The 18,969-nt window shown below is 42.2% G+C and overlaps 1 protein-coding gene across 2 annotated transcripts in view; it reads left to right on the top strand.

The window, feature by feature from the left end:
- The window catches only part of B3GNTL1 (UDP-GlcNAc:betaGal beta-1,3-N-acetylglucosaminyltransferase like 1), a 1,507,642-nt gene that overhangs the window by 1,337,056 nt on the left and 151,617 nt on the right, over window positions 1-18,969 (top strand). The window lies entirely within an intron of this gene.

Raw genomic sequence — 18,969 nt, forward strand, 5'->3', positions numbered from 1 at the left:
AGCAAGATCTCAGTGAGCTATGACTTTACAGCAAGATCTCAGTGAGCTATGACTGTACAGCAAGATCTCAGTGAGCTATGACTGTACAGCAAGATCTCAGTGAGCTATGACTGTACAACAAGATCTCAGTGAGCTATAACTGTACAACAAGATCTCAGTGAACTATGACTGTACAGCAAGATCTCAGTGAGCTATGACTGTACAGCAAGATCTCAATGAGCTATGACTGTACAGCAAGATCTCAGTGAGCTATGACTGTACAGCAAGATCTCAGTGAGCTATAACTGTACAGCAAGATCTCAGCGAGCTATGACTCTACCGCAAGATCTCAGTGTGCTATGGCTGTACAGCAAGATTTCAACGAGCTGTGACTGTACAGCAAGATCTCAGTGAGCCATAACTACAGCAAGATCTCAGTGAGCTATGGCTGTACAGCAAGATCTCAGTGTGCTATGACTGTACAGCAAGATCTTAGTGAGCTATGACTGTACAGCAAGATCTCAGTGAGCTATGACTGTACAGCAACATCTCAGTGAGCTATAACTGTACAACAAGATCTCAGTGTGCTATGACTGTACAGCAAGATCTCAGTGAGCTATGACTGTACAGCAAGATCTCAGTGAGCTATGACTGTACAGCAAGATCTCAGTATGCTATGACTGTGCAGCAAGATCTCAGTGAGCTATGGCCATTCCACAAGATCTCAGTGAGCTATGGCCATTCCACAAGATCTCAGTGAGCTATGGCTGTACAGCAAGATCTCAGTGAGCTATGAATGTACAGCAAGATTTCAGTGATCTATGACTTTACAGCAAGATCTCAGTGAGCTATGACTTTACAGCAAGATCTCAGTGAGCTATGACTGTACAGCAAGATCTCAGTGAGCTATGACTGTACAGCAAGATCTCAGTGAGCTATGACTGTACAACAAGATCTCAGTGAGCTATAACTGTACAGCAAGATCTCAGTGAGCTATAACTGTACAGCAAGATCTCAGTGAGCTATGACTGTACAGCAAGATCTCAGTGAGCTATGACTGTACAGCAAGATCTCAGTGAGCTATGACTGTACAGCAAGATCTCAGTGAGCTATAACTGTACAGCAAGATCTCAGCGAGCTATGACTGTACAGCAAGATCTCAGTGAGCTATGACTGTACAGCAAGATCTCAGTGAGCTATAACTGTACAGCAAGATCTCAGCGAGCTATGACTGTACAGCAAGATCTCAGTGTGCTATGACTGTACAGCAAGATTTCAATGAGCCATAACTACAGCAAGATCTCAGTGAGCTATGGCTGTACAGCAAGATCTCAGTGAGCTATGACTGTACAGCAAGATCTCAGTGTGCTATGACTGTACAGCAAGATCTCAGCGAGCTATGACTCTACCGCAAGATCTCAGTGTGCTATGGCTGTACAGCAAGATTTCAACGAGCTGTGACTGTACAGCAAGATCTCAGTGAGCCATAACTACAGCAAGATCTCAGTGAGCTATGGCTGTACAGCAAGATCTCAGTGTGCTATGACTGTACAGCAAGATCTTAGTGAGCTATGACTGTACAGCAAGATCTCAGTGAGCTATGACTGTACAGCAACATCTCAGTGAGCTATAACTGTACAACAAGATCTCAGTGTGCTATGACTGTACAGCAAGATCTCAGTGAGCTATGACTGTACAGCAAGATCTCAGTGAGCTATGACTGTACAGCAAGATCTCAGTATGCTATGACTGTGCAGCAAGATCTCAGTGAGCTATGGCCATTCCACAAGATCTCAGTGAGCTATGGCCATTCCACAAGATCTCAGTGAGCTATGGCTGTACAGCAAGATCTCAGTGAGCTATGAATGTACAGCAAGATTTCAGTGATCTATGACTTTACAGCAAGATCTCAGTGAGCTATGACTTTACAGCAAGATCTCAGTGAGCTATGACTGTACAGCAAGATCTCAGTGAGCTATGACTGTACAGCAAGATCTCAGTGAGCTATGACTGTACAACAAGATCTCAGTGAGCTATAACTGTACAGCAAGATCTCAGTGAGCTATAACTGTACAGCAAGATCTCAGTGAGCTATGACTGTACAGCAAGATCTCAGTGAGCTATGACTGTACAGCAAGATCTCAGTGAGCTATGACTGTACAGCAAGATCTCAGTGAGCTATAACTGTACAGCAAGATCTCAGCGAGCTATGACTGTACAGCAAGATCTCAGTGTGCTATGACTGTACAGCAAGATTTCAATGAGCCATAACTACAGCAAGATCTCAGTGAGCTATGGCTGTACAGCAAGATCTCAGTGAGCTATGACTGTACAGCAAGATCTCAGTGTGCTATGACTGTACAGCAAGATCTTAGTGAGCTATGACTGTACAGCAAGATCTCAGTGAGCTATGACTGTACAGCAACATCTCAGTGAGCTATGACTGTACAACAAGATCTCAGTGTGCTATGACTGTACAGCAAGATCTCAGTGAGCTATGACTGTACAGCAAGATCTCAGTATGCTATGACTGTGCAGCAAGATCTCAGTGAGCTATGACTGTACAGCAAGATCTCAGTGAGCTATGGCTGTACAACAAGATCTCAGTGAGCTATAACTGTACAACAAGATCTCAGTGGGCTATGACTGTACAGCAAGATCTCAGTGGGCTATGACTGTACAGCAAGATCTGTGTGCTATGACTGTACAGCAAGATCTCAGTGTGCTATGACTGTACAGCAAGATCTGTGTGCTATGACTGTACAGCAAGATCTCAGCAAGCTGTGACTGTACAGCAAGATCTCAGTGAGCTGTGACTGTACAGCAAGATCTCAGTGAGCTGTGACTGTACAGCAAGATCTCAGTGATCTATGGCTGTACAGCAAGATCTTAGTGTGCTATGACTGTACAGCAACATCTCAGTGAGCTTTGTCTATCACAATACCTCTTGTTGCATCACTTGCACTTTCATTTTGGATATAAAGAAAATCTCTCACTTTTTACTGTGGACAGGATGTCTCTCACAGTGTAACCGCTGAACTGGATTCACACTTTGCAGAGGCTGAATGAGGTTTATTTTTATTCTGGCAAAGTTAATAATTTTATTTTATTTTAGTGGGAATTGAAAGCAAAGTTAAAGAACGCTAACAGTTTCTCTTCTGTCTGTTTCCCAGCAAGGTCACTTCCCAGAGGTGTGTAAGATCCACCCACGCGTTCCGCGGCTCTGGCAATTATCTGTGGTTTGGAGCCAGTCCAGCCTGTAATACAGTGATAGAGAGTGCAGGGAATAAAGCTTTGTGTGTCATGTAACTGTCAGAAGCCTGAGAGCCGCACTGATCAGTTATTGTAGCTGTTATTTGTGGGATAAACATAAAATAAAGCTTCCTACGCTTTGTGCTCTCTAATGAGTTCATATTTTGTTTTATTTTGTTTTAAAAGCAGGTCAAGAAGAAGAGACTGTGCTGATACACTGGCCTAGAAAATAATTGGAATAGTAATATAGCACGGGTTAGTAAGCTGATATAGGACAAGTGGTGTGCTATTGTTAACCAATATCGCAATCACACCAACTTGCGTGCTTGTTACCAGTTGAAAGAAAACATGTTATAACTAAATTAGCGCGCATCAGGTTTGCACGAGTGAAGATCTCGCGTAAAGGGTAGGCGTTAAAAAAAAAATGTTCACTCATATAAACACTATCTGGTAAAAAAAAACAATACTATTAATATAAATATTATTAAAAAATGTCTTATAAGGGTTAAAAGTAATATGGTATATGACAAGTTATTTAACTGGAAAGGGTTAAATTGTATACATATATGTATTAATATGTGTATGGATGTATATATGTGTGTGTATAGTGGGGTCGTGGATTCATACAGGGTTATAGCAGGGGTTAGTGTGTTCATACAGAGTTATAGCAAGGGTTAGATTGTTCATACAGGGTTATAGCAGAGGTTAGTGTGTTGAAACAGTGTTATAGCAGGGGTTAATGTGTTCATACAGGGTTATAGCAAGGGTTAGTATATCCATACAGTGTTATAACAGTGGTTAGTGTGTTTATACAGTGTTATAGCAGGGGTTAGTGTGTTCATATAGAGTTATAGCAAGGGTAAGTGTGTTCATACAGAGTTATAGCAGGGGTTAGTGTGTTCATACAGGGTTATAGCAAGGGTTAGTATATCCATACAGTGTTATAACAGTGGTTAGTGTGTTTATACAGTGTTATAGCAGGGGTTAGTGTGTTCATATAGAGTTATAGCAAGGGTAAGTGTGTTCATACAGGGTTATAGCAGAGGTTAGTGTGTTCATACAAGGTTATAACAAGGGTTAGTGTGTCCATGCAGTGTTATAGCAGGGGTTAGTGTATTCATATAGGGTTATAGCAAGGGTTAGTGTGTTCATACAGGGTTATAGCAGTGGTTACTGTGTTCATAAGGACTATAGCAAGAGTTAGTGTATTCATATGGTGTTATAACAAGGGTTAGTGTGCTGATACTGTATTATAGCAGGGGCTAGTGTGTTCATACAGGGTTATAGCAGGAGTCAGTATGTTCACACAGGGTTATAGCAGGGGTTAGTGTGTTCATACAGGGTTATAGCAGGGGTTAGTGTGTTCATACAGGGTTATAGCAAGGGTTAGTATATCCATACAGTGTTATAACAGTGGTTAGTGTGTTTATACAGTGTTATAGCAGGGGTTAGTGTGTTCATACAGGGTTATAGCAAGGGTTAGTATATCCATACAGTGTTATAACAGTGGTTAGTGTGTTTATACAGTGTTATAGCAGGGGTTAGTGTGTTCATATAGAGTTATAGCAAGAGTAAGTGTGTTCATACAGGGTTATAGCAGAGGTTAGTGTGTTCATATAAGGTTATAACAAGGGTTAGTGTGTCCATGCAGTGTTATAGCAGGGGTTAGTGTATTCATATAGGGTTATAGCAAGGGTTAGTGTGTTCATACAGGGTTATAGCAGTGGTTACTGTGTTCATAAGGACTATAGCAAGAGTTAGTGTATTCATATGGTGTTATAACAAGGGTTAGTGTGCTGATACTGTATTATAGCAGGGGCTAGTGTATTCATACAGGGTTATAGCAGGGGTCAGTATGTTCACACAGGGTTATAGCAGGGGTTAGTGTGTTCATACAGGGTTATAGCAGGGGTTAGTGTGTTCATACAGGGTTATAGCAAGGCCTAGTGTGTTTATATAGGTTTATAGCAGGGGTTAGTGTGCTGCAATAAAGTAGAATTAAAGGATTTATTGGCACAAAATTGTAGCAACATTTCAGGAATTGCTTCCCTTAATCATGCAATAAAAATACTGATACATAGTACCCTTATGTACCCAGCCAACACAAGAGGACAGTGCAGAATATTCACAAACTTAACTCTTTCACAACCAACATTTTGAACAAATGGAAAAATAGGGATACTATGAAACCTTACTCAGAGCAGCAATCTTTATCAAAAGGCTATAGAATTTACACATCTCAAATTATTCCAAGGATGATCATATGAAAATGCATATTACAAAAAGAATTTAAATAAATTCATAAAAATACAGAAATATCACAATCCCTATTCATACCATCTGGTTCCATGGTGCCTAGTTCATATATCCAGAAACACTCCCTTTATTTTATTATAGCAGAGGTTAGTGTATTCATACAGGGTTATATCAGGGGTTAGTGTGCTGTTACTGTATTATAGCAGAGGTTAGTGTGTTCATACAGGGTTATAGCAGGGGTTAGTGTGCTGATACTGTATTATAGCAGAGGTTAGTGTATTCATACAGGGTTATATCAGGGGTTAGTGTGCTGTTACTGTATTATAGCAGAGGTTAGTGTGTTCATACAGGGTTATAGCAGGGGTTAGTGTGCTGATACTGTATTATAGCAGGGGTTAATGTGTTCATACAGGGTTATAACAGGGATTAGTATGTTCATACAGGGTTATAGCAGGGGTTAGTGTGCTGATACTGTATTATAGCAGATATTAGTGTGTTCATACAGGGTTATAGCAGGGGTTAGTGTATTCATACAGGGTTATAGCAGGAGTAAGTGTGTTCATACAGGGTTACATCAAGGGTTAATGTGTTCATACAGTGTTATAGCAGGGGTTAGTGTGCTGATACTGTATTATAGCAGGGGTTTGTTCATACATGGTTATATCAGGGGTAAGTGTGTTCATATAGGGTTATAGCAGGGGTTAGTGTGTTCATACAGGGTTATAACAGGGGTTAGTGCAGTGGCGTCAATAGGGTTGGTGTCACCTGATGCAGTAAGTTATGATGTCACCCCCCCTCCCCCCAGAAAGCAGACACACACAAAAACACAGGCGCACACACACACATACAAACACTCAGACACACTTAAAAACACACTCAGATGCACACACAAACACTCAAACACATGCAGACACACACACAAAAACACACACACAAAAACACTCGGACACACACACAAACACTCAGACACACACATAAACACTTACACACACACACAAACACTCAGACACACACACACACACAAAAACACTCAGACACACACACAAACACTCAGACACACACATAAACACTTACACACACATAAACACTTACACACACACACAAACACTCAGACACACACACACACACAAAAGCACAAAACATGTAAACTGCATTAATTATAAAGCTCATGCCTAGAGCTGCTCTCTGGCTCAGCAGAGCATCAAATGAAAGATAAACAGAGCACTCTAAAAATGAATCACTAAAGAAAAGGTTTAGTCGCGCAAACTATGAAAATTCTGCTCTCTGACTCTGTTCCAAGTCTGTCAGTGCACAGCCCCGGGCCGCTTGCCTACCGCTTCTTATGGCCAAGCACCTCTGCTCTCTGCCCACCCCCAGACCCCCGTCCACCCTCTCCTCCTACCTCTTCAGTGTGCACATAGTGTACCGTAACCGTACCGGTCTGGTGGGCATCATACGTGGCTCCTTCCCTTTACAGACAGTGTCAGACAGTCATGCGGTCAGGTGCCAGGCATCCCCCTCATAATTTCCCAGTTCCCGTTTAGAGAGACAGCACAGCAGTGAGTGACTCCACTGCTCCACACGTCACTGAGCAGTGAGCACAGATAGGCAGGCAGGTTTAGGCTAGCAGCGCAACTTTGCAAGCCCCATGGCGCGCCCACAACATTCATAGTGAAATTGGGCAGGGGAGGAGCAAATTACAAACAAGCAAAAGCAGCCGGGAAAGCTATTTGTGGAAATTGCAGCGCTGGCTCAAGGGGCAAAAAAATTAAGTGTCTACAACTTCCCCAATCCCACTAATGTTAACAAATGCTGGCCCCTCTAATAAAAAAAATATATGTATCCCCCTAAGTGACGCCACTGGGTTAGTGTGTTGTTACTGTATTATAGCAGTGGTTAGTGTGTCCATACTGTGTTATAGCAAGGGTTAGTGTGTCCATACAGGCTTATAGCAGGTGTTAGTGTGCTGATACTGTATTATATCAGGGGTTAGTTTGTTCATACAGGGTTATAGCAGGGGTTTGTGTGTTCATACAGGGTTATAGCAGGGGTAAGTGTCTTCATACAGGGTTATAGCAGGGGTTAGTATTTTCATATAGGGTTATAGCAGGGGTTAGTGTGTTTATACAGGGTTATAGCAGGGGTTAATGTATTCATACAGGGTTATAGCAGGAGTTAGTGTGTTCATACAGGGTTATATCAATGGTTAATGTGTTCCTACAGGGTTATAGCAGGGGTTAGTGTGTTGATAATGTATTATAGCAGGGGTTAGTGTGTTCATACAGGGTTATAGCAGGGGTTAGTGTGTTCATATAGGGTTATAGCAGAGGTTAGTGTGTTCATACAGGGTTATATCAGGGGTTAGTGTGTTCATATAGGGTTATAGCAGAGGTTAGTGCGTTCATACAGGGTTATAACAGGGGTTAGTGTGTTGATTATGTACAGGGAGTGCATAATTATTAGGCAAATGAGTATTTTGACCACATCATCCTCTTTATGCATGTTGTCTTACTCCAAGCTGTATAGGCTCGAAAGCCTACTACCAATTAAGCATATTAGGTGATGTGCATCTCTGTAATGAGAAGGGGTGTGGTCTAATGACATCAACACCCTATATCAGGTGTGCATAATTATTAGGCAACTTCCTTTCCTTTGGCAAAATGGGTCAAAAGAAGGACTTGACAGGCTCAGAAAAGTCAAAAATAGTGAGATATCTTGCAGAGGGATGCAGCACTCTTAAAATTGCAAAGCTTCTGAAGCGTGATCATCGAACAATCAAGCGTTTCATTCAAAATAGTCAACAGGGTCGCAAGAAGCGTGTGGAAAAACCAAGGCGCAAAATAACTGCCCATGAACTGAGAAAAGTCAAGCGTGCAGCTGCCAAGATGCCACTTGCCACCAGTTTGGCCATATTTCAGAGCTGCAACATCACTGGAGTGCCCAAAAGCACAAGGTGTGCAATACTCAGAGACATGGCCAAGGTAAGAAAGGCTGAAAGACGACCACCACTGAACAAGACACACAAGCTGAAACGTCAAGACTGGGCCAAGAAATATCTCAAGACTGATTTTTCTAAGGTTTTATGGACTGATGAAATGAGAGTGAGTCTTGATGGGCCAGATGGAAGGGCCCGTGGCTGGATTGGTAAAGGGCAGAGAGCTCCAGTCCGACTCAGACGCCAGCAAGGTGGAGGTGGAGTACTGGTTTGGGCTGGTATCATCAAAGATGAGCTTGTGGGGCCTTTTCGGGTTGAGGATGGAGTCAAGCTCAACTCCCAGTCCTACTGCCAGTTTCTGGAAGACACCTTCTTCAAGCAGTGGTACAGGAAGAAGTCTGCATCCTTCAAGAAAAACATGATTTTCATGCAGTACAATGCTCCATCACACGCGTCCAAGTACTCCACAGCGTGGCTGGCAAGAAAGGGTATAAAAGAAGAAAATCTAATGACATGGCCTCCTTGTTCACCTGATCTGAACCCCATTGAGAACCTGTGGTCCATCATCAAATGTGAGATTTACAAGGAGGGAAAACAGTACACCTCTCTGAACAGTGTCTGGGAGGCTGTGGTTGCTGCTGCACGCAATGTTGATGGTGAACAGATCAAAACACTGACAGAATCCATGGATGGCAGGCTTTTGAGTGTCCTTGCAAAGAAAGGTGGCTATATTGGTCACTGATTTGTTTTTGTTTTTGAATGTCAGAAATGTATATTTGTGAATGTTGAGATGTTATATTGGTTTCACTGGTAAAAATAAATAATTGAAATGGGTATATATTTGTTTTTTGTTAAGTTGCCTAATAATTATGCACAGTAATAGTCACCTGCACACACAGATATCCCCCTAAAATAGCTAAAACTAAAAACTACTTCCAAAAATATTCAGCTTTGATATTAATGAGTTTTTTGGGTTCATTGAGAACATGGTTGTTCAATAATAAAATTAATCCTCAAAAATACAACTTGCCTAATAATTCTGCACTCCCTGTATTATAGCAGATGTTAGTGTGTTCATACAAGGTTATAGAAGGGGTTAGTGTTTCATTTCTATCAAGGGGTCATGAGCTCAAGCTAAAGGGTAGTAGATTCAGAAGTAATTTGAGGAAGCACTTCTTTACAGAAAGAGTGATTGATTTATGGAATAAACTTCCTCAAGAGGTAGTAGCAACAAACACTGTGGGGGACTTTAAAAATGCATGGGGCAAGCATAGGGCTATCCTACGAACTAGATAAGTTTATACTGTTAGGTAAGGTCGGGCAGACTTGCTGGGCCTATGGCTCTTATCTGCCGTCAATATCTATGTTTCTTTCTATGTTTCTATATAGGGTTATAGCAGGGGTAAGTGTGCTGATACTGTTTTATACCAGGGGTTAGTGTGTTCTTACATGGTTATAGCAGGGGTTAGTCTGTTCATACAGGGTTATAGCAGGAGTTAGTGTTTTGATACTGTATTATAGCTGGGGTTAGTGTGTTAATACAGTGTTTTAGCAGGGGTTAGTGTGTTAATACAGGGTTATAGCAGGGGTTAGTGTGTTGTTACTGTAATATAGCAGTGGTTAGTGTGTCCATACAGTGTTATAGAAAGGGTTAGTGTGTTCATGCAGGCTTATAGCTAGGGTTAGTGTGTTCATACAGGGTTATAGCAGATGTTAGTGTGTTCATACAGGGTTATAACAGGGGTTAGTGTTTAATATAGGGTTATAGCAGGGGTTAGTGTGCTGATACTGTGTAAGCTCTCTGTGTGTCTTCTGACGTTCTTCGCGTTGTGCTATGTCACGTCCGCTGCCCAGTTCTGCTGTCAAGGGGTTCCTGCGGGAACTTGAAGCAAACACGCCCAGTCCGGTGCTAAAAGGAATAGAGTAGGGGAACCTCACCCACTCCTCCCAAACTAAATAAATCCAACAACGAGATAATTCCAGCACTCAGAGGCATGAACACACCAACTCCATATGTGTAAAAGCAAGACATATTCTTTAATTCCGTAGTGTAGTACATAAAAACAGCAGATGGAAGTAATCAGGTCAAACACGTTTAGTCTGTAATAACGTAACTTTCTCAATGACCTATAGGATAAAGGGCTACCATACATGCTTATATAGAGCAATAGACACTCCCCCCAATGTAATATCAGGATTAACCCTTTTAATTAATCAAATACAATTTCTCAGATATATTTAAGGAGACTGCCTTTTCCTATTACTGGCTACTGTTCACTTTATAAATCATATGTGCATAAATGTACAATAAATAGCACTGCTTTTATATCTAACTGATTAGTCTATTAATGAATATGTGCAGTTTACTGTGTAAAACATATATATGCACATAGTTAAATTAAATAACTATTTTGTACACATCTTATAGTTTACAAATACATCATTAAACAATGGAACCAAAAAAGAGAAGAGTAATACAAAGTTGGAATAGACATTATTTCCATATTTAAGATTGCATTTTATCTACTCGGGATAACAGTTAACAAATTGCGTAGAACTTAAATACAAGAAAGGTAACAAATAGCATATTATGCATGACTTTAATCAATAAACAATTGTACATCCCATTCACTGTTTAGGCCTGCAGGGATCCTAGTTCCCAAAGTAAAGATCCAAACACTTCCTGTTGTTGCAATGATCTAATTCTATTACCCCCTCTGGGGTGTCTAGGTACATGTTCAATGCCTTGTACTTGCAGTGAAGAGCTATTGGATGCATGAAATTTGTGGAAATGCTGGGCTATGGGTGTAGTTGATTCTGGATCATTGATTGCTCGTAAGTGCTCCAAAAATCTGTCCTTAAGACATCTGGTTGTATGACCTACATATTTTTTTCCAGAGCCCCTGCATGTCAACAAATATACTACATATGTGATATTAAAATTAATGTAATGTTTGATGTTATGAGTTTTAGATTCATCTTGTGACCTGAACTCATCTCCAAGAATGATTGTCAGGGTTTTTTCCCTGTTTTGTTTGCCATGTGCTGCTGGCAGCCATTTTACTCACCTCTCTTGCTGACTATGGTGCATTGTAGGGGATGCTGCTCATTTCCTGCACTTCCTTTTATGGCCAGACTGGTGTGCATCATCCGTGTGAGACAGGATGCAGTCTCAGAATTGTGATGTCATCACTTATTATTTAAAGGGCCTCTGTTCAGTATGCTTTGCCTTTGCGTTGTCTCAGACCTGTTTGTGAGAGTTCCTGTGTATTACCTGGTTGCCTGACGTCCTTCCTGGTTCATGATCCCTGGCTTGTTCCTGACTCTGCTGTTTTCCTTGTTCCTGATTCCAGCTCGTCTGACTATTCGCTTTGGCTCCTGACTCGGCTCGTCTGACTACCAGCTTTGGTTTTGACTTCTGGCTTGTTATTTTACTTGTGGACTTTTTATTATTTTTTGCTATTAATAAAGGTGTGATTATTTTTGCACTTCTCATCTCAGTCTGATTCCTGGCACCCTGACATTACGCAAAGGCCATGAATCCTGATGGTGCTAATAATCCACCTTTACCTGCCATCATTTCCAGGATGGATATACAGGATCACCGCTTGGATCAATTTGCACTAGCCCTGCAAACCCTGCTGACTCACACTGCACATTTGGACCAAAGTGTCCCGCAAGTTATGGCTGCTCCTGTTCCCGCTGCTGCACCTATGCCTACCAGGAGCATGTCCGGTTCTGCACCTCTACCTCAGCGATATGGAGGTGATCCTATTCAGTGCAGAGGGTTTTTGAACCAGTTGGGCATTTACTTTGAGATGTTACCTCAGGCATTTCCCTCTGACAGAGCTAAGGTGGAATTTCTCATCTCGTTACTCTCTGACACAGCTCTTGCCTGGGCTAATCCCTTGTGGGAGACTAATAAACTTGTGATTTCAAATTCCCCTGAATTTGTTGCCTCCTTTCGAAGGGTATTTGATGTTCCGGCTCACTCCTCTGCTGCTGAACGACTCATGTCCATTCAGCAAGGTACAAGATCTGTTGCTCAGTATGCTATTGAGTTCCGTACACTTGCCGCAGAGGTAGGTTGGAACAATGAATCCCTTGTTGCCGCCTTCTTTCATGGGCTCTCTGATGCGATTAAAGACAAAGTTGCTGCCAGAGATTTACCAGAGGATCTCGAGGCATTGGTGTCTTTTTTATATTAATTGACATCAGACTCAGAGAGAGGACCTCTTTCAAGCGGAAGCCTCCTGTTCTGTTGTCTCCTATGTGTTTGTTCCCACCCATGCCTCCCTCTCCTCCCAAGCCTCCTGGTCCCGAGTCACCAGGTACTACTCAGCCGATGCAGTTGGGATTCACGCGTCTCTCCGTGGCGGAGAGGGCCTTTAGGAGGAGGGAGGGGCTCTGCCTCTATTGTGGGTTACAGGGCCACCTTTTGAAGTCTTGTCCTACACGGCCGGGAAACACTCACACCTAAGGTCCTGTCAGGGGCAGACCTTGGGTGGTTTATCCTCGTCCCCGGAAACGCTTAAGGAGAAACCTTTGGTCACGGTTGTCCTTTTCTGGGTGGACTCCTTTATAGTCACTCAGGCTCTTGTTGACTCCAGTGCTGCGGGCTATTTCATTGACAGTGCTTTTGTATCAAAGCACTCCATTCCTGCTTTGCCTCGTTCCATTCCGCTTGCTATTGAGGCCATTGATGGCAGGCCCCTTCAGCCCACACTCGTTACGAAACTGCTCTGTTGTCCATGGCTGTTGGGGCTCTCCATTTTGAAACCCTCCAGTTCCAGGTGATAAACTCTCTGCATTTTCTGGTTGTTCTGGGTTATCCCTGGCTCCAAAAGCACAATCCCAGTCTCGACTGGCGCAGGTCTGACATTTTGTCGTGGTCCCCGGAATGTATTTCCACTTGTCTTTGGAAACCAGTTAAAGTCTTGTGCACTTCTTCGGTATCTCAATTGCCAGAGGAGTACCGAGAGTTCCTAGACGTTTCTGACAAGGTGCGTGCCAGTACTTTGCCTCCTCACTGGTCTTACGATTGTGTCATAGACCTGCAACCCGGAGCCATTCCTCTTCAGGACTGGGTTTACCCTCTGTCTGTTGCAGAGAATTGTGCTATGGAAGAGTATGTTGCCAATGCTCTGTCACGGGGGATCATCTGCAAATCCTACTCTCCTGCAGGGGCTGGCTTCTTCTTTGTGTGAGTTAAGACCATGCACCAATTATAGGAGTCTTAATCATCTTACCATTAAGAATGCTTACCCGATTCCGCTCATTACGGAACTCTTTGACCGCCTCAAGGGAGCTACGGTCTTTACTAAACTTGATTTGAGAGGATCGTACAATCTCATTAGGATTAAGGAGGGCCACAAATGGAAAACAGCATTTAACACCAGGAGCAGGCATTATGAGTATCTTGTAATGCCCTTTGGCCTATGTAATGCTCCTGCTGTTTTCAGGAATTTATTAATGATGTCCTACGAGATAGGTTGCAACAGTGTGTTGTGGTGTACTTAGACGACATCCTCATACACTCACCCACACTTGAGGCTCATCGTTCTGATGTTACACGTGTTCTTCAGAGACTACGTAAGTACGGACTGTTTTGTAAACTCGAGAAATGTGAATTCCATCAGACTCAAGTAACCTTCCTAGGTTATGTTATCTCCGTTGCAGGGTTCTCCATGGATCCTGACAAGTTATCTGCAGTTCTGCAGTGGCCTCGCCCAGTTGGTCTTCGGTCTATTCAACATTTTTTGGGGTTCGCCAATTACTATAGAAAGTTTATTAAAAACTTTTCTTCCTTGGTCAAACCTATCACAGACATGACCCGTAAAGAGAAGGATCCACTCCATTGGTCACCTACTACCATTAAGGCCTTTGATAGTCTTAAGACTGCCTTTGCTGCCGCTCCAGTTTTGGCTCATCCTCACCCTGTCCTGCCTTTCGTTCTTGAGGTTGATGCGTCTGAGACTGGAGTAGGTGCCCTCTTGTCTCAACGTCCTACGCCTGATGGTTCCTTGAATCCATGTGTTTTCTTCTCTAAGAAATTGTCTCCAGCGGAGTGCAATTATGAAATTGGCGACAGGGAATTACTGGCCATAATTTTGGCACTCAAGGAATGGAGGCATCTTCTCGAGGGTACTGGCGTGGCAGTGCTCATTCTTACTGACCACACAAATTTAACTTATCTATCTGAAGCAAAACATTTGTCGCCCCGACAGGCCAGATGGGAGCTGTTTTTGTCTCGGTTTAATTATGTGGTCTCCTACCTGCCAGGTAGTAAGAATATTAGGGCCGATGCTCTCTCTCGACAATTTTCGAAGTCTGTACCTACTCCTGTTATACCTCCTGACCATATTTTGGCTACCATAGGTACTAATTTGACTTCTCCCTTGGGATCATGGCTGCACAAACCAATGCACCTCCTGAGAAACCTAGTGGTAAGTGTTTTGTTCCTGAGAATCTTCTAACTAAACTTTTGCACACTTACCACTATCCTAAAGCCGCAGGTCACCCAGGCAAGAACCAAATGATTTGGTCTGTCACTCAACAATACTGGTGGCCAGGTCTTTGTTCTGATGTTGCTGCGTATGTTGCTTCCTGCTCAGTTTGTGCACAGAATAAGACTCCTCGACGTCTTCCTGACGGTCTTCTTCAACCTATTGCTAATGGTGAGTGTCCTTGGACACATCTTTCCATGGATTTCATTGTCAAGCTCCCTGTTTCCAATGGCAATACTGTTATCCTTATGGTGGTTGACCATTTTTCTAAAATGTCACATTGCATTCCCTTGATGAAGCTGCCTACCGCTCAGGAGCTTGCTTCAATTTTTGCCCGGGAAGTCTTCCGTTTACATGGGTAACCCAAGGAGATAGTGTCGGACCGGGGTAGCCAGTTTGTCTCCAGATTTTGGCGTCCCTTTTGTGCTCAAATGGGGATCCAGCTTTCCTTCTCCTCTGCATATCACCCTCAGTCCAATGGGGCTGCGGAACGGTCTAATCAAGCTCTGGAACAGTTCCTCCATTGCTATGTCTCAGATCACCACAATAATTGGTCTGAACTGTTACTTTGGGCAGAGTTTGCTCATAATAGTGCTATTAATGCTTCCTCCAAGTTATCCCCGTTCATGGCGAATTATGGGTTTCAACCGTCCTTGTTGCCCTATTCATTCATGTCTCAGGGTATTCCGGCTTTGGAGGAGCATCTCCGGCAACTCCGTTTCACGTGGGTGGAGATTCAGGATTGCCTTCATCGTTCTATGCAGCGCCAAAAGTTCCAGGCTGATTGTAGGCGTCTGCCCGCACCTTCCTACCAAGTTGGTGAGAGAGTTTGGCTGTTTTCCCGCAACTTGAACCTTCGTGTGCCTTCCAATAAATTGGCTCCCCGTTATGTTGGTCCTTTTCGAATTCTCTGATAGGTTAATCCTGTGGCCTACGCTCTTGACCTTCCTCCTGCTATGCACATCTCTAATGTTTTACATGTCTCCCTCTTGAAACCATTGGTTTGTGATCGGTTTACCATTTTGTTGCCTCGTCCCCGTCCTATCGTTGTTGACAACCATGAGGAGTATGAGGTCAGCAGCATTATTGACTCTCGTATGTCCAGGGGCCGTGTACAGTATTTGGTTCACTGGACAGGCTACAGTCCGGAGGAGCGTTTTTGGGTTCCCTCCTCTGATGTTCATGCTCCCGCCCTCCTCCGTGCCTTCCATGCCCGTTTCCCCAATAAGCCTTTTGTCCTCCCGCGGAGGCGGGGTTGTTGAGGGGAGGGTACTGTCAAGAATTTTTTCCCTGTTTTGTTTGCCATGTGCTGCTGGCAGCCATTTTACTCACCTCTCTTGCTGACTATGGTGCATAGTGGGGGATGCTGCTCATTTCCTGCACTTCCTTTTATGGCCAGACTAGTGTGCATCATCCGTGTGGGACAGGATGCAGTCTCAGAATTGTGATGTCATCACTTATTATTTAAAGGGCCTTTGTTCAGTATGCTTTGCCTTTGCGTTGTCTCAGACCTGTTTGTGAGAGTTCCTGTGTATTACCTGGCTGCCTGACGTCCTTCCTGGTTCATGATCCCTGGCTTGTTCCTGACTCTGCTGTTTTCCTTGTTCCTGATTCCAGCTCGTCTGACTATTCGCTTTGGCTCCTGACTCGGCTCGTCTGACTACCAGCTCTGGTTTTGACTCCTGGCTTGTTATTTTACTTGTGGACTTTTTATTATTTTTTGCTATTAATAAAGGTGTGATTATTTTTGCACTTCTCGTCTCAGTCTGATTCCTGGCACCTTGACAATGATATAGGAACATGTTTTACATCTTCCGCAACCACATCTATGATATCCTGGCTTTTTGCTTAACCAATTCTTTTTATTCTCTAATGGTAACATGGAGGGCGACAACATATTACCTAAAGTTCTTGATTTCCTACTTACAAATGTGAGACCTGAATCTATTATTTCACTCATAGTGCACTTTTAATAATATTACATATTTGACTATACTCTCTACTATAAGTAGTAATTAAAAAGGGATTATTCTCATACTTATTGTTTGAACTCTTGTTCTTGGAATCCCTATCCATACTGTCGACCTGTCTCCTAATCACTGACAACACTATGAGTGAAATAATAGATTCAGGTCTCACATTTGTAAGTAGGAAATCAAGAACTTTAGGTAATATGTTGTCGCCCTAAATGTTACCATTAGAGAATAAAAAGAATTGGTTAAGCAAAAAGCCAGGATATCATAGATGTGGTAGCAGAAGATGTAAAACATGTTCCTATATCATTCTTGAAGATGAGTTCAGGTCACAAGATGAATCTAAAACTTATAACATCAAACATTACATTAATTGTAATATCACATATGTAGTATATTTGTTGACATGCAGGGGCTGTGGAAAAGAAGTATGTAGGTCATACGACCAGATGTCTTAAGGACAGATTTTTGGAGCACTTACGAGCAATCAATGATCCAGAATCAGCTACACCCATAGCCCAGCATTTCCACAAATTTCATGCATCCAATAGCTCTTCACTGCAAGTACAAGGCATTGTACATGTACCTAGATACCCCAGAGGGGGTAATATAATTAGATCATTAAAACAACATTAAGTTTTTTGGATCTTTACTTTGGGAACTAGGATCCCTGCAGGCCTAAACAGCGAATGGGATGTACAATTGTTTATTGATTAAAGTCATGCATAATATGCTATTTGTTACCTTTATGGGATGTAACAACCTTTCTTGTATTTAAGTTCTACGCGATTTGTTAACAGTTATCCCGAGTAGGTAAAAATGCAATCTTAAATATGTAAATAATGTCTATTCCAACTTTCTATTTCTCCTCTCTTTTTTGGTTCCATTGTTTAATCATGTATTTGTAAACTATAAAATGTGTACAAAATAGTTATTTAATTTAACTATGTGCATATATATGTTTTACACAGTAAACTGCAAATATTAATTAATAGACTAATCAGTTAGATATAAAAGCAGTGCTATTTATTGTACATTTATGCACATATGATTTATAAAGTGAACAGTAGCCAGTAATAGGAAAAGGCAGTCTACTTAAATATATCTGATAAATTGTATTTGATATTACATAGGGGGACATGTCTATTGCTCTATATAAGAATGTATGGTAGCCCTTTATCCTATAGGTCATTGAGGAAGTTACATTATTACAGACTAAACATGTCTGACCTGGTTACTTTAACTTCCATCTGATCTGACACATTGCTGCTGTTTTTATGTACTACACTACGGAATTAAAGAATTCTTCTTGCTTTTACACATATGTAGTTGGTGTGTCCATGCCTCTTAGTGCTGGGATTATCTTGTTGTTGGAGTTAGTGTGCTGATACTGTATTATAGCAGGGTTTAGTGTGTTCATACAGGGTTATAGCAGGGGTTAGTGTGTTCATACAGGGTTATAGCAGGGGTTAGTTTGTTTATATAGCGTTATAGCAGGGGTTAGTGTGTTGATACTGTATTATAGGAGGGGTTAGTGTGTTCTTACAGGGTTATAGCAGGGATTAGTGTGTTTATAAAGGTTATAGGAGGGGTTTGTGTGTTCATACTGGGTTACAGCAGGGGTTAGTGTGTGCATGCAAGTTTATAGCAGGAGTTAGTGTGTTCTTACAGGTTTATTTCAGGGGTTAGTGTGTTCATACAGGGTTATAGCAGGGGTTAGTGTGTTCATATAGGGTTATATCAGAGGTTAGTTTGTTCATACAGGGTTATAGTAGAGGTTAGTGTGCTGATACTTTATTATAGCAGAGGTTAGTGTGTTCATACCATGTTATAGCAGGGGTTAGTGTGTTCATACAGGGTTATAGCAGGAGTATGTGTGCTGATAATGTATTATAACAAGGGTTAGAGTGTTTATACAAGGTTATAGCAGGGGTTAGTGTGCTGATACAGTATTATAGCAGGGGTTAGCGTGCTGATACAGTATTATAGCAGGGGTTAGCGTGCTCATACGGAATTATAACAAGGGTTAGTGTGTCCATACAGAGTTATAGTAGGGGTTAGTGTGCTG

Source organism: Bombina bombina, chromosome 1 (genome assembly GCF_027579735.1).
Source record: "Bombina bombina isolate aBomBom1 chromosome 1, aBomBom1.pri, whole genome shotgun sequence".
Taxonomy (NCBI): Eukaryota; Metazoa; Chordata; class Amphibia; order Anura; family Bombinatoridae; genus Bombina; species Bombina bombina.